Source organism: Lepisma saccharinum, chromosome 21 (assembly GCF_977018435.1).
Source record: "Lepisma saccharinum chromosome 21, izLepSacc3.1, whole genome shotgun sequence".
In the NCBI taxonomy this organism is placed as follows: domain Eukaryota; kingdom Metazoa; phylum Arthropoda; class Insecta; order Zygentoma; family Lepismatidae; genus Lepisma; species Lepisma saccharinum.
Genome location: NC_139249.1, coordinates 21,599,647 through 21,614,070, shown reverse-complemented (window position 1 = coordinate 21,614,070; position 14,424 = coordinate 21,599,647). Strand labels below are relative to the sequence as shown.

The 14,424-nt window shown below is 41.0% G+C and overlaps 1 protein-coding gene across 2 annotated transcripts in view; it reads right to left on the bottom strand.

Annotated features, from left to right (window-relative positions):
• LOC146004502 (trypsin-1) overlaps window positions 1-14,424 on the bottom strand; it is a 105,328-nt gene that overhangs the window by 69,611 nt on the left and 21,293 nt on the right. The window contains exon 1 of one of the 2 annotated variants that reach the window (XM_083143366.1): window positions 4,306-4,346. The exons of the other annotated variant lie outside the window; for it this stretch is intronic. The gene's annotated coding sequence lies outside the window, so the exon portion shown is untranslated. Of the gene's footprint in view, window positions 1-4,305; window positions 4,347-14,424 lie in introns of those variants that run through there. 2 annotated transcript variants of the gene reach the window in all.

Here is a 14,424-nt window from a genome sequence, read left to right as displayed (position 1 = left end):
AGGAATAAGGTTGCCAACTCATAAGGAATAAGGTTGCCAACTCATAAGGAATCAGGTTGCCAACTCATAAGGAATAACTCATAAGAAATTAGGTTGACAACTCATAAGGAATAAGGTTGCCAACTCATAAGGAATAAGGTTGCCAACTCATAAGGAATCAGGTTGCCAACTCATAAGGAATCAGGTTGCCAACTCCAGAATCACCATCATCATCTCACTGATATGAATAATTTTATTTACAATTTCTGATCGATTTTTTTCCTGTATTTTATTCTCTAGACTCCAGGCTTCGCAGATAGACTAGCTAGCCTAGAATATACGCTCCTGGTTTTGTGTTGTGTCGTCCATATATGTACATACATAAGCCGATCTCCGTAGCGGAGTGGTTAGCACAGCGCGCTACAACGGCAGGAGTCCAGGGTTCGAGTCCCGACTTGGGCATGGATGTTCTTTGAGTGCCCGTTTACCAGTTCCACATCATCACACATCCTCATCGTCGCGATTACGATTAACCAAAAGAGTCAGAAAAGTGACACTAAATCACAAAATGAAATAAATATATATGCATGTTGAGATTGTTCACTCGTCCGTATTGACGCTTTTGATTTATTGATTTAGTTTATTTTACTTCCCTTTTCTGACACTCTTTGATAATTTCGACGATGATATGATGATTTTTATGAAGTGACGTCACAAAAAACACCCGTGCAAAGTATGGGATTCGAACCCAGGACCTCTGGGGCGCATCGATGCGATTAATTTAGAATTTATGGGGTTCCATGCAAGATATGGATAGGGCAGAATTTACAGTTTAAGGTGTGGCTTGGAAGATGCGTATGGGGCAGAATTTTGGGAGGTCTTTGGAAGAGATGGATAGGGCAGGAATTTAGAATTTAGACAGATCCTTGAAAAATATGGATGGGACATAAATAGGGGAGTATCTTGGAAGAGATGAATTAAGGAAATAATTGGATGAGATGGATATGGTAGAATTTAAAATTTAGGGAAGTTGTTGGAAAAGAGGGATAGGACAGAGTTAGGGAGGATCATTGAGGTAGATAAGGGATGTAAAATAAATTAAATGAGAAGAATCAGAAAGTGAATCGGTTAAAATATTAGGAGTGATAATTAAAAATAGATATAGTAACAATTCAATTATAGCTATACAAATTTACTACACTTTCAAGTTGAACCTTTTCATTATTTCTGTAAATATACACACCGCCATACCAGAGAGATTGTGCGTTTTGGGCTTATCGCTATCACGTAACTGCCGCTGTTGAGCTTTAACTCAAACTTGCCTCCGCTAAGAAGTTTATAAGAGGGCTACATTTTCCGCTTGGCTATCCAGCAAATGAGGCATTGCAATTACACGCCTTTCCGCTATGCTCTATGCATTTACAGCTTGTCCAATAGCGACACGACTTAATTGCATATTCGTTGCGTAGTCACTTCATTATCACGTCCTTTCGTTACGCGAGAAAATGCATGATTTGCTAATTGAGAGCAAAAATCGTAATTTTGTCACCCTTTGTGTGCATTTATTGCGGTTTTCATCACACGCTGTTGTTTAAAGAGCTTGCAGACGAACAATAATTCTTATCAACATGCTAGATTGGCTTACACTCGCACCTTACTCCCAACAATGAACACAGCGATAGAATTTCTCTCGGTTTGACAATGAAAAGCTTCTGAAGCAAACTTAAATGTCTTCTTCAACAAGAAGAAAATTAATTGTTCTTTCCAGTTAATAAATCCAACATCAGTGGCGGCGATTAGGGAGGCGAGGGTGGGCAGTCCCCCCCCCAAGTTTTGCCACTTTTGTCCCTGTACTATGCTAATCCTTATGTACCAAGGGAAGGTAAACTGTCCTTGCCCCCCACCCCTATTTTTTGCGCCTTGCCCCCCTAGTTTTGGAACCCAATCGCCGCCACCAACATTTATCATTCACATTCATATTTTACAAACCCCCTTTTTATTGCTATTAAGATTAAAAAAAAGGATTGAATAATACAAGTTGCAGTGGCGTGGCGTGACTTTTTCAAAAGTGTTACCGGCTATCAGTACGACAATTATGCCTGCTAGATGTTATCAACCCCACCTCCGGTAAAGGAAACATATCTTCGAGCTAGATATTTGTTCATTTCGTTCTTGTTTTGCAATCAGCACAGTGATTTAGCAACGAACACTCCTAGAAAGAACTACCACTCATGAGACAGTTACGGCGAAAATCCAATGAATAGTGGTAGACCCTTGTCAATTTTTCATCTGTCTCTGTTTCTTTGCAATGAGCTGCGAAGGGGAAGAAGAAGAACCACACTTTTCCCGGGCCAGTTTGACGTTTGTGTGGTGAGCACTGAGCAGACGACAGAACTCCGCTCCTTTGTGGAAGGAAAGCCCAGCTGTACGTACTACTGTTGCCAACTTAGTATTTTGGAGCAAGGTTTGTCCAAATCACGAATCGCACCAAGGAACTATATTTTCGTCTATTACCTAACTGGTCTCAGTTGTAGTTCAATCCAGCCTTGGCTCTGCAGTCTACCTCTAGTTGCTTCACAGAAATGTATTCCTATTTTAGGAGGGATTTAGCTCTTTTCTGCCAATCCGATGTGACAACACTGGCTGATCCGGTAGGTCTGAACGGCAACAGGGCCCCTTATCAGGCATATGAATAACCCCATAGCACACTATGCCCCAAAGTTCTTCCCCGCTCTTTCCTTGTATTGGCACCCTCTTCTCCATTGTTGCCTCTTCAGGGTAGCGGAACGGCCTCCCTCTTCGCTTCCTAGGCAATATCTACTCGACGACAACGGTGTTCATTAACGTATTTAACAATGTTGTCATTTTATTGAAACAACTTTTTAATTTTTTACATTTTGCTGTTACCTGCGGTAACACCGGCTACATGCACGCTACGCCTCTGAATATAACAAACATTCTTGCAATAGCTACAAAGGAAGTTTCTATAAGAAACAAATGTCGTACTAACAACAAAATTACTGCAAGAACAGAAGAGAGAGAGAGGGGGGGGAACTGGCCGGACGCGTTAATTGGTCGACGTCAAAGTTCGAGTTCCAGAGTGGACATGGGTGTCCTTTGCGAGTTTGCATTTCATCGAAGCATGTCTCATCCTCATCGTCGCGATTAGCCAAAAGCAACGTAATAATAACTAGGGAAATGATTTTAAGGTGCAAAATTATAGACGAGAAAGGGGGGGGGAAGGTTCTGAAATTGTTGTCAAAAAGGCGCAAAAAAAGGTTTTGATATGCCTTCATTCAATGCTCTCTTTTTCTGCGCCTTCGGTATATAATGCGCGCGGACCGCGTAGAGAACTGTGTATATAATGCGCGCGGACCGCGTAGAGAACGGTGGTTCTGCCGAATAGATTTTGTTGAAGTTTGTGTTTTCTCTCGCTGGTTTTCCTACATTATCTTGGGAAGTATTGGGGCTGCAATGATTATATTATACCATTTTATAGCTCTCGTTCTGCTCTACAAAATGAGACTATAGGATTTTATATAGCTGCTCAAGAAGAGTAAAAATCTTTTATTTTTCTGTCCAATTTTTTAACAAAAGCTGAAAGAAAAGAAGGTAAAAGACGCTGAAGCATCAAAGAGGGGTATAAAAAGGGGATAAATGTGCTAATCTCAGGAAAAGGTGCAACAAAGTGTGTTCATTTTACTTGATTTCATGTCCAAATCTCGAACGATCGGTCTGAAAACAGCTATATTATTGGAAAGGTGCTGCACCTTAAAATCCCTTCCCTTACAAAAACACAATAATTTTAGCAGCTAGAGCCGCCGTGGTCTAGTCGGTAGGGAGTCTGACTGCCACACAGATAAACCACGTTCGATTCCCGAGGTGGGTGACAAAGGTGTGAATTTTTCCGGGTTGGTCCCCGCATAAAGCGGCTCTGGGGTTCACCCAGTCTCAAATAAAATGGGCTAATGGCAGTCGGAGCGTGGTGCTGATCACATCAACTCCACAAATTTGCCGATATCAAGAATGTGAGGGCTCTACCTCAACATTGCCCCCTATACGTGCCTTCATGGCACTGTGCACGGGGAACTTTACCTCTTGGCTGCCAAAGCATGGCCCACCCATCTGGACTAGCAACTATCACTGGGCAAGCTATTCCGAAGGTTCTGTGTGTGTTCAACGATGAGCTCCACGTACCCAGAACGTCAGAAAAGACAAAGATTCTAAGACGTTTCAGAGTTCAAAAGCCCCAAGAACCAGTCCAAGAATCACGAACTTCGTTACTGGAAGCTTGAAAAATTACTATCCCTCCATATGCTTACTCACCTCAGCCGCGGCAAATTGGCTCGCATGCAGGAATATTCCTCCGCCGCACGCACTCTACTTCTGGAGCACTCTTCACTTCAATGTCAAGTTCCAAACTGAGAGTCTGAGGGGCAATTTTCTGGTAGTCTGCAGTCAAGTTTTTTTCTCCCCTTATGAAAGCTTTCCTCCCAGTGCTCATAACTCATCTAAATATTCTCAGCGCCGTTTCTTGTTCTCTTTGTCGTAACTTTCCTCGAGTCTTTTGTTACCTGGAGCCACTTCTTCTGACTGTGAAAATCGATGACATTCATCTCAGAGTCGTGAAAGTCGATGAACTTCGGTTGTTACATGTCATCCCTCTTCTTCAAACTTTCGCCCTCAAGGTTTCGTCAATACGTAAACTTTATTACGTCCTCATCTTGTTCTGAGGTCTACCAACCTTTGGATCATTGTTGCTGCTGGTGAAAGTTGTATGTTCTTACTCCCTTAACATAGCACGGAATGTGGATACCGGTGGTGTCTTTGATGAGAAATTCCAGAGATATTGATACCGATCCCTTTCGTTTCATGCACGAAAGTAAAAGTTTAATTTTCGTTTTGTGTACCTGATGAAAAGTTAACATGTTGGTATTCATGCCGGTGTGGGATTTTGGGAGAGTCAGAAGCATATTCGCTATGTCTCAATTTCGAATTGAAACATGTATGTGGTAACATTCTCCTGGTGTAAGAATGTGTTCGTACGTTTCCAATACAACTGGAAGAGAGAGAGGTGAAGACATAGAATCGCACACTTAGCTTTCACTATGTGAGACTTGACTAACTCTCTAGCATTCTTAAACCCGAAGGTTTGTGGCTGCAGCAACACAAGCCTTCCATCTGTTCATATCCTGGGCAAGATCAAACCAATCTTTCCCATCCTTACCGATTTCCTTTAGGTCCATCTCAACCTTACCCCTCCATCTTGGCCTTCCTACAGATATCTTACCATCAGGTTTCCCAACAAGAATCCTGTTGTCCCAGGTGAGACTTGACATTAGTGTTAATGTGGAAAATGAATTGTGTTTGGTCGTTAATGATATTATCAACATTCAATTGTTTGTAAAAATTGAAGGTCAGACATCTTGGAAATAGTAAGTAAGTTATGCGCTAAATCTTTATTACTTTGAATCCTCGGAGTGGTCTCTATTCCATGATGAACCTGCAGGCCTCCCCCATGGTGCAGTGGTAGCATCGTCGCCTTGTAATATAGGTGTCCCGGGTTCGATACCCGGTGAAGGCACATAGTGGTTCGGATCCCACTTTAAACTGTACGTCCAGTCCCGATTAGCCTTACTGTGCATAAAGTGGACTTAAAACACCAAATCAATCAATCAATCAATCAATCATGATGAACCTACTTTTTTTTTAAATTAGCCTCTATTTACATACACAACTAGATTTGGAGCTTAGATCTCCCCACCGATGTTCCCAGGATCGAATCCCGGCCTGGCCACTGGTGTTTCTCTGCGGGTATCCCTTCATCAATTTAATACAATCATCATTCATCCGCATCGGCATGATTAGCTAAAAGTGGGAGAAAAGCGAGGTAACAGGTTCGCGCGAACTTTAAATAGATGCTGAAAACAAGGAGAATAACTTTTGTTCAGCCGGGAGGGGATGCTAAATTCTATTCTCGTCATTGGTGTTGAAATCTTGATTCATTTACTTGATTTATTGTACTTCGCTTTTGGGGCCTCCCCGATGGCGCAGTGGTCGCGTCGCCGCCTTGTAATCAAGGGGTCCCGGGTTCCATACCCGGTGGAGGCACCAGTGGTTCGGATTCCACTTTAAACTGTAGGTCCAGTCCCGATTAGCCTTACTGTGCATAAAGTGGACTTAAAACACCAAATCAATCAATCTGCCACTTTTGCTTCATCGCGAAGAGGAGGATGAAGTGTGATCAGATGATGGATGATAGGACAGCACACAAGTATCACATAGGATTATACTGCCTGCGAGTCCAGACGCCAGAGCGTCGCTAGTTTGCAAAATGCAGCCCAGGGTGTACTACGTGAAAGAGAGGTTAACATTTGGCATTTGGAAATCTATTCTTCATCCACGGCAAGAACGAAGTTAACGTAAACAAGACCACGTGACTTTTGAGAAATAGTTTCCTTACAGTGTTAATTCTCGTGCTACATTACCCATGAATACAGAAGGTTGTTTCACGTTGATGGTAACGATTTCGATCACCAGGGAGCAGCACGTAGGCACAGCACAGAGCAGCCAGAGCCAGTAGGGCGAAAGTACTGTGTGTTGACTTGTAAAGACGATAGTTGGTGTGTGAGTGAGTGTTTATATGGCACCAAAAATTCCAGTCTTTTGGGAGGGGTACATCTGTGCCCTTTCCGACGTTGGTTATAGTTATAGCCAGATAATTAAAGCATTCCATGCGTCAAAGAAGGGCATCAATGCAGTGTTGAATCGCCTGTTGCTGGAACCAGTCAAAGTGGGCCTCGGACATATCGGAAGCCCAAGCGCTCCTCCGATGTTGTGCGGAAAGTGAGATCCTTGGAGCGATGTGAAAACCCTGCAACGCAAAGAGTGATTGCACAGGCAGTGCAATGTTTCCCTGCAACTGTGAATCGCATCATAGCCAAAGATTTACAACTTGTGAGGAAGCACAAGGCTCAAGTTCATAAGTTGCGTGCCTCACATGTCAAGGAGAGGAAGCCCAACAGTCGGAAGCTCTACGAACGCCATCTGGCAGGGGACCGCTGGAAGTATGTGGTGTCCCTATATGAAGCATGGGTGTATCTGTCGGGATGTGATGAAAAAAGAAGGGCCATCTACTATCGTCCACGTGATGCAAGAGGTCGATCTGAGTGGGTACGTGAATGTGCTGAAAGTTTTCTACGCGGGTTCATGGTTGTTGGTGGTTACTGCCATAATGGCAAACTTCTACTGCGCAGAGTGGAAAAAAGGCTAAAATAAATGCAGCCTATTACCAGACGAATATTTTGGAGCCACTTTACAGACATGATATTCCTTCTCTCTATGGCGGCGACACATCTCGTGTTGTCATCCACCAGGACAAGGCTTCCAGTCATACGGCAAAGTCCACGCAGGCATACATGGATCGGATGGCACGTGAAACGGGCATTCATGCAATCCCCATTACAGATATACCTGTGAAATCCCCCGATGCCTCTTCCATGGATTTTTGTGGGTTTCCGGTGTTGAAACGAGCCTTGGGAAGCAGACGGCCCCGCACAATTGAGGGTCTTTGGAAAGCTTGTCAGGAGGAATATGATCGTTTGGACCAATGTGCTCTTCAACGCAGTCTCCTCCAATGGAAACTCCGCTGCAGGGCCATTGCTGCAAGACAGGGGTATCACGTGGAGCACCACCGCTCGTGACGTCACGGTTTTTCTTAAGGTGAGGTGGGTTCTAACTTTGTTACCATGGACGTGAAACAACCTTCTGTATATCGCTAGTAGCTGTGCAGCTTTTAATGTCAGGTCTCACAACTTCAGTGTAGAAACTACATTGAGTGACGGCTTTATCACGTTCACTATATTCCTACGCGCAAAAGGATTCCTGCCCAACTGGCACTGGGACAACCAATAGAATTTCTCAGAATTCATTGTCAACATCCACTTCGTTCTTACAGCTAACAGGAAAACGCCTATGGGTTATTCCATGTGAAAACATCCAATTAAAAGTCATGGATTTGCTTCCAATTTCTTTTTAATAATAGACACTTAATCCAAGATGACAAATATATAATATTAGACTTGTCCAACAAATATGTTGAAAGTTACAATCTTTTGAAAATTTGAAGATGTTGAGAAATTGAGTGGACGAACGAACGCACCATATGACACAAAATGTGCCATATCTCGGAAACTATATGGAAACACATACATGTATATGTCATATTGGACTAAGTATTTATCATTGAAAAAAATTGGAAGCAAATCCATGACTATGAAGCAACCTGCTCTGGGTGATTTCGCGTGGAATGACCCCTGTTTCTAAACCCACTTGGGAACATTTTTATTCAAATAGGCAACTTTGCACTAAACCTACTTCCAACAATGCAAGGAGTGGTTAGCACAGCGCGCTACGACGTCAGGGGTCTCGGGTTCGAATCCCGACCTGAACATGGATGTTCTTTGCGAGTGTCATTTTATGAATTTCATATCACTCATTCTCATCTTCGCGATTAGCCAAAAGTGGCAGAAAATCGAACTAAAATAAACCAAATCAATAAATGGAAAGCCGAGGCTTCGAATTGAGGCAAAAACTGAACAATAGAGCTGTTTCTAATTATATTAAATCAAATAGCATAAAAAATCTCACAAAGATCACCACGACAACTTGGAACCAAATTAATTAAATAGCTACTACTCTGGAGTAAAATAAGAAAAACTCCATTTTAATCTCTTATGTTACCATTTCATCGTCACCATCATCACCTTCGGATTCGTCGTTATGAAGATTTGACGAAAAATATGCTAGACTCACTTTAAGGACATTGGTGACACTCAACGAAAAACATGGGTGTCGCACCACAGACATTAGCTCGATTATCTTAATGTGACACACTATCCCCCACCCATTAGCATGTCTGATTAACTCGTGGCACATCGTTGGAAAGGGAAACAGCTAATTCTCCATTCAACGAACCCCAGGCGAGAACGAAGTCACAATTTTCAGACGATAATAAATTAAACTGTGGGATTTACTGTTTCACGGAAGCGGTCATGCAGGAGGAAGTCGACACATGTGAGTGTGTTACAATTTCACTCGCATATGTAGGTTGTTCGCTTCCCATACTTTTCTCGAATACCCATTTGGCGATAACAAGGAGGAGGAAACACTGCGATAATGTGGGAAAGCCAACAATGGGCGTTTGCCTCGCATTGTTGGCACAGAAAACGGCTTTTATCGCTCGCGAAACATCTTAACGGAGTTAACAGAAATGTTCGGGTGAGATCCTAACTGATAAGCCCCAGTGACTGTGTTCAATGCGTTCCGTTAGTTCTGGCGAAACTTGCGGTTCGACTGTTGATGAAGAATGGGATTCCGTTGGTACCTCTGAGCCAAAGAGTGAAAACGCAATAAATACATTCACAGAGGTGAACGTTGGACGAGGGCAGAAGAAACTGAGTAAGAAGGTTCAGCGTGGAGCAGTCGTATTTATAATATATTCCAAAACACAAGAAATATGCATATTTGGGCTAGACGAGCATTTATTTACCTAGTTCTTTTTTTTTCCACGGGGGCGCTCTCCCCTTTCTCCATTCTGGCGCCGTCTCTGAACGATAAGGTCCCCTAGTGATGACTAGGGAACGGAACTTTATGTGCTAAGAAACTCAGAAATATTTATTTTTTATGTGTCAAATATGTTGAAAATATGTGATAAAAACAGGTAAATATGTGACAAAAATGAAAAACATTTTGTAACAAAAAACAAAATATTACATGCATTTTAAACACCTGAAATGAGTTTCTAAATGCTTACCTCTTAGCGAGATATTTTTTGGGAGAGTTGCAGTGGATCACAATAGTTTTCTTTCCAAATTCTCCATTCTAAATCTGTGACGATTATCTCTAAAAAGCATCTTATATTGTGAGAAAGATCGCTCCACGTCACAAGAAACAATTCTTGCATATTTGAAGCACGAGATGCCATTAACGCTGAAGTTTTCCAAAGCTTCCTCTACTTCACCTTCCAAAACAGGTGCAATTTAGCACAAAGTTTGAAAACCTTGTTTTTTCCCCAAAACGTCTGTACATTTAGACATTAGCACTTGTGCGTTAGATCCAGCGAGATCTTTCAGTTTCGTTTCTACTATACGAACTTCACCCACGGAAGCTGCAAAAGTGTTCGAGGACGATTCAAGCTTTCGTATGGAATTAGTGAGAAAGGACAGGTTTGTTGAGATGTATGCCAATTCAACTTTTAAGGAGTGATCCTTCAACAGTTCTTGCAGAATGTCTATAGACTTCTATATGCGTCTTCTTTGTCGAGATCATTTACAACAGATACAATTTTTTTTTAAAGTTCTGGGCATAATATATGAGTGATTTTGTGCATTTAAAGTGAAAATTCGTAAAATATGTATTTACATACAAAAAACTGGAAAATATGTGTTTTTATGTCAAATAAAATTTGCTGTGTTGACATATAAGGCTATTATCAGAATTTTGGCAAAAATGAGGGTCTCTATCTTATCGCAGAAAAAAAACAACATTTATTTTCCTAAAGTTCCGTTCCCTAGAGATGACATCCGAGAATTTTTGTTCGGATGATCATTGTCTCGTTCTTACTAGTTCTTTCTATCGTTTCCTTTGTCTCTCTCTCTCTCTCTCTCTCTCTCTCTCTCTCTATATATATATATATATATAGTTCTCTAGTTCTCTCCTTAAGCTCCCTATCTCTCAATCAATAGATTAAATCTATACATTTTTATTAACAATAATATGCAAAATAACATTATTATTACATGTAAAAGTAGAGACGATGTAAAATATGCAAAAAATAACAACATACCTTCTTTATCAACATCTAGAGCACACCGTAAAAAAACACTATTTAAAAGCTGATCTACGAATGCAAAAATAATGTAGAAAAATACAAGATTTTTAACAAAACAAACAGCTGTGACTTCCAATTGATGAAAATGAAGTGTTTGTTTATTGTTAAAAACCTAAGCGAATTTTATGTTTATGTCATTTCAGTACTGAAACACATTTTAATTTAATTTCAAAAAAACACATTTCACTTTTAGTAGTTTGCAACTTTTTCGTGGGGTTGGACCTCCTGGGCCCCCCTTTAAATTCGTCCTTGGATGTAACTAAAACACAACGTTATGTGCTGGAAAGTAGGCAAGCTAAGTTCAGATTTCGACGAGGCATTTGATATGGTACGACCTTGATTAATTTCTCTCTGCTGAGAACCCACTGAAGCTAGAAGATTTTCCACACGATCTGGACCAGAAATAACGCACACAATGCCACCCTTCCGGGCATTGTTGCTGAGCACGAGCCCTACATACAGTTCCTGCACCACAGCATCCGCCTGATGGACCCATTCAATTATCGCTCGCGTGGCTCCTCTTATTTAGAACGAGCGCCTTGTCCTCCCCCAGATATCCATCTCCTCGCATTTCCTGCCTATCACCAGATCCATCTCAGCTCCGGTTCTATACTTTGTTGCTTAGTGACAAGGTTAATAATTTTGAAGGGTGTTGTTTATTGGTGCAATAAGTCTGCTTCATTTTCGATGAGGTACTAAAATCACCGAACTATTGTAACCAGCTCTAATACCACTAACATGGTAGCATAAGGCAACAGGAAAGATTGTAGCGTCTAGAATCTCTCTTGAGCATCCTTTGATAGAATTGAAAATCACTCGAAGATGCACTTGAGCTCAGATTTTCGTCTATGCTCTTTTGTGGCCTAATTTCACACAAGGTTGTCATTACATTGTAGCTATGCTTGTGGACGTTCATGTGGTTCACGTGGTGAGAATTTCATTTGCGGATGCTCTTGTGGTGCAGAATTTCACTTGATGTTCATGTGGTGCAGAATTTCACTTGAGGGTGTTCATGTGGTGCAGAATTTCACTTGAGGGTGTTCATGTGGTGCAGAATATCACTTGAGGATGTTCATGTGGTGCAGAATTTCACATGAGGATATTCATGTGAAGAATTTCACTTGAGGATGTTCATGTGGTGCAGAATTTCACTTGAGGGTGTTCAAGTGGTGCAGAATTTCACTTCAGGGTGTGCATGTGGTGCAGAATTTCACTTCAGGGTGTGCATGTGGTGCAGAATTTCACTTCAGGGTGTGCATGTGATGCAGAATTTCACTTGATGTTCATGTGGTGCAGAATTTCACTTGAGGGTGTTCATGTGGTGCAGAATATCACTTGAGGATGGTCTTGTGGTGCAGAATATCACTTGAGGATGTTCTTGTGGTGCAGAATATCACTCGAGGATGTTCTTGTGGTGCAGAATATCACTCGAGGATGTTCTTGTGGTGCAGAATTTCACATGAGGATATTCATGTGAAGAATTTCACTTGAGGGTGTTCATGTGGTGCAGAATTTCACTTGAGGGTGTTCATGTGGTGCAGAATATCACTTGAGGATGGTCTTGTGGTGCAGAATATCACTCGAGGATGTTCTTGTGGTGCAGAATATCACTCGAGGATGTTCTTGTGGTGCAGAATATCACTCGAGGATGTTCTTGTGGTGCAGAATATCACTCGAGGATGTTCTTGTGGTGCAGAATTTCACATGAGGATATTCATGTGAAGAATTTCACTTGAGGATGTTCATGTGGTGCAGAATTTCACTTGAGGGTGTGCATGTGCTGCAGAATTTCACTTGAGGATGTTATTTTGTCCAAGCGTTTCATTTGAGGGTGTTCATGTGATGACGAAGAGTTCCATTTGAAGGATTTTCTATTCAAAATATTTACCCGTTAAACCTTCCCCATTAGGTTACTATTAGAGTTACTTTGCTCAAAAGTAACTGTGTTACAATTACTCTTGACACAAGTAACTCCGTCATAGTTACACTTTCTTAAATTCAACTCAGTAACAGTTGCTATATTTGAATGCAACTCAGTAACAGTTGCTCTATTTGAAATGCAACTCAGTAAGAGTTGCTCTATTTGAAATTCAACTCCGTAACAGTTGCTCTATTTGAAATGTAAATGTGTAAGATTTGCTCTATTTGAAATGTAACTCAGTAACAGTTGCTCTATTTGAAATGCAACTGGGTAACAGTTGCTCTATTTGAAATGCAACTGGGTAACAGTTACTATATTTGAAATGTAACAGGGTAACAGTTGCTCTATTTGAAATGTAACAGGGTAACAGTTGCTCTATTTGAAATGCAACTCAGTAACAGTTGCTCTATTTGAAATGAAACTCAGTAACAGTTGCTCTATTTGAAATGCAACTCAGTAACAGTTGCTCTATTTGAAATGCAACTCAGTAACAGTTGCTCTATTTGAAATGCAACTCAGTAACAGTTGTTCTATTTGAAATGTAACCCAGTAAAAGTTGTTCTATTTGAAATGCAACTCAGTAACAGTTGCTCTATTTGAAATGCAACTCAGTAACAGTTGCTCTATTTGAAATGCAACTCAGTAACAGTTGCTCTATTTGAAATGCAATTCAGTAACAGTTGCTCTATTTGAAATGCAACTCAGTAACAGTTGCTCTATTTGAAATGCAACTCAGTAACAGTTGCTCTATTTGAAATGCAACTCAGTAACAGTTACTCTATTTGAAATGTAACTGGGTAACAATTGCTGTATTTGAAATGTAACTCCGTTACATTTACTTTAAAAAGTAATAAAGTTACTTTTACAGTTACTATATCGTAGAGTGGGTACCTGGCCAGGTGCGTGGTGCTGATGACATCAGCCCCACCTTCGGCCGTGATCAACAAAGTGTGAGGCTCTAACTCAACACCCCCTATACACAATCATGGCGTGGTGAAAAGCACAGGGGAACACTTTACTTTATTTTTTATATTGTAGATAAAGCTCTGCTCTTATAATGTGTTGCATGAACAAACTGCAAGAGTGTTGTTCATTATTTTTATAAACGATCATAAGCATACGATCACAATAATTTACACTAATTTTCATTAAATATGTTTAAATATTAAATGTAGAGGTAAGAAACTTGAAACCAAAAACTTTTCTGAAAACATCATGTCACGCAAAGCATTTGGTCTTTACAAATGATTACATAAATATTATTTTTTTAAAATGTTCTTACTGTTAAAACGTGCCTGGTTAAGATACTCGAAAGAAGTATAAATAGCTGTTGCTTTCAACCATTACAAAGTGCCTGTAATAAAATTATCACTATGCCTAAGCACTTGATCGGTGCTTAGGCATAGTGCCTGTTGTCCGTAGGGCAGAAATGTTGTTAAGAATCGAGCCCAAGACCACAACTGAACATTAAGAGAACTTGCTTCCGGTAGGTATTCCGACCTCCATTGCTCGCTCCTTTAATCATCCAGCATCCACTGGGCGGATCATCCACAGAGACACATTGTGCCGGCGTAACCTTGTTCGTGGAGACCTACTTCTAGAGAAAGATTGTGCAAGTTCTGGGCCATCGGCA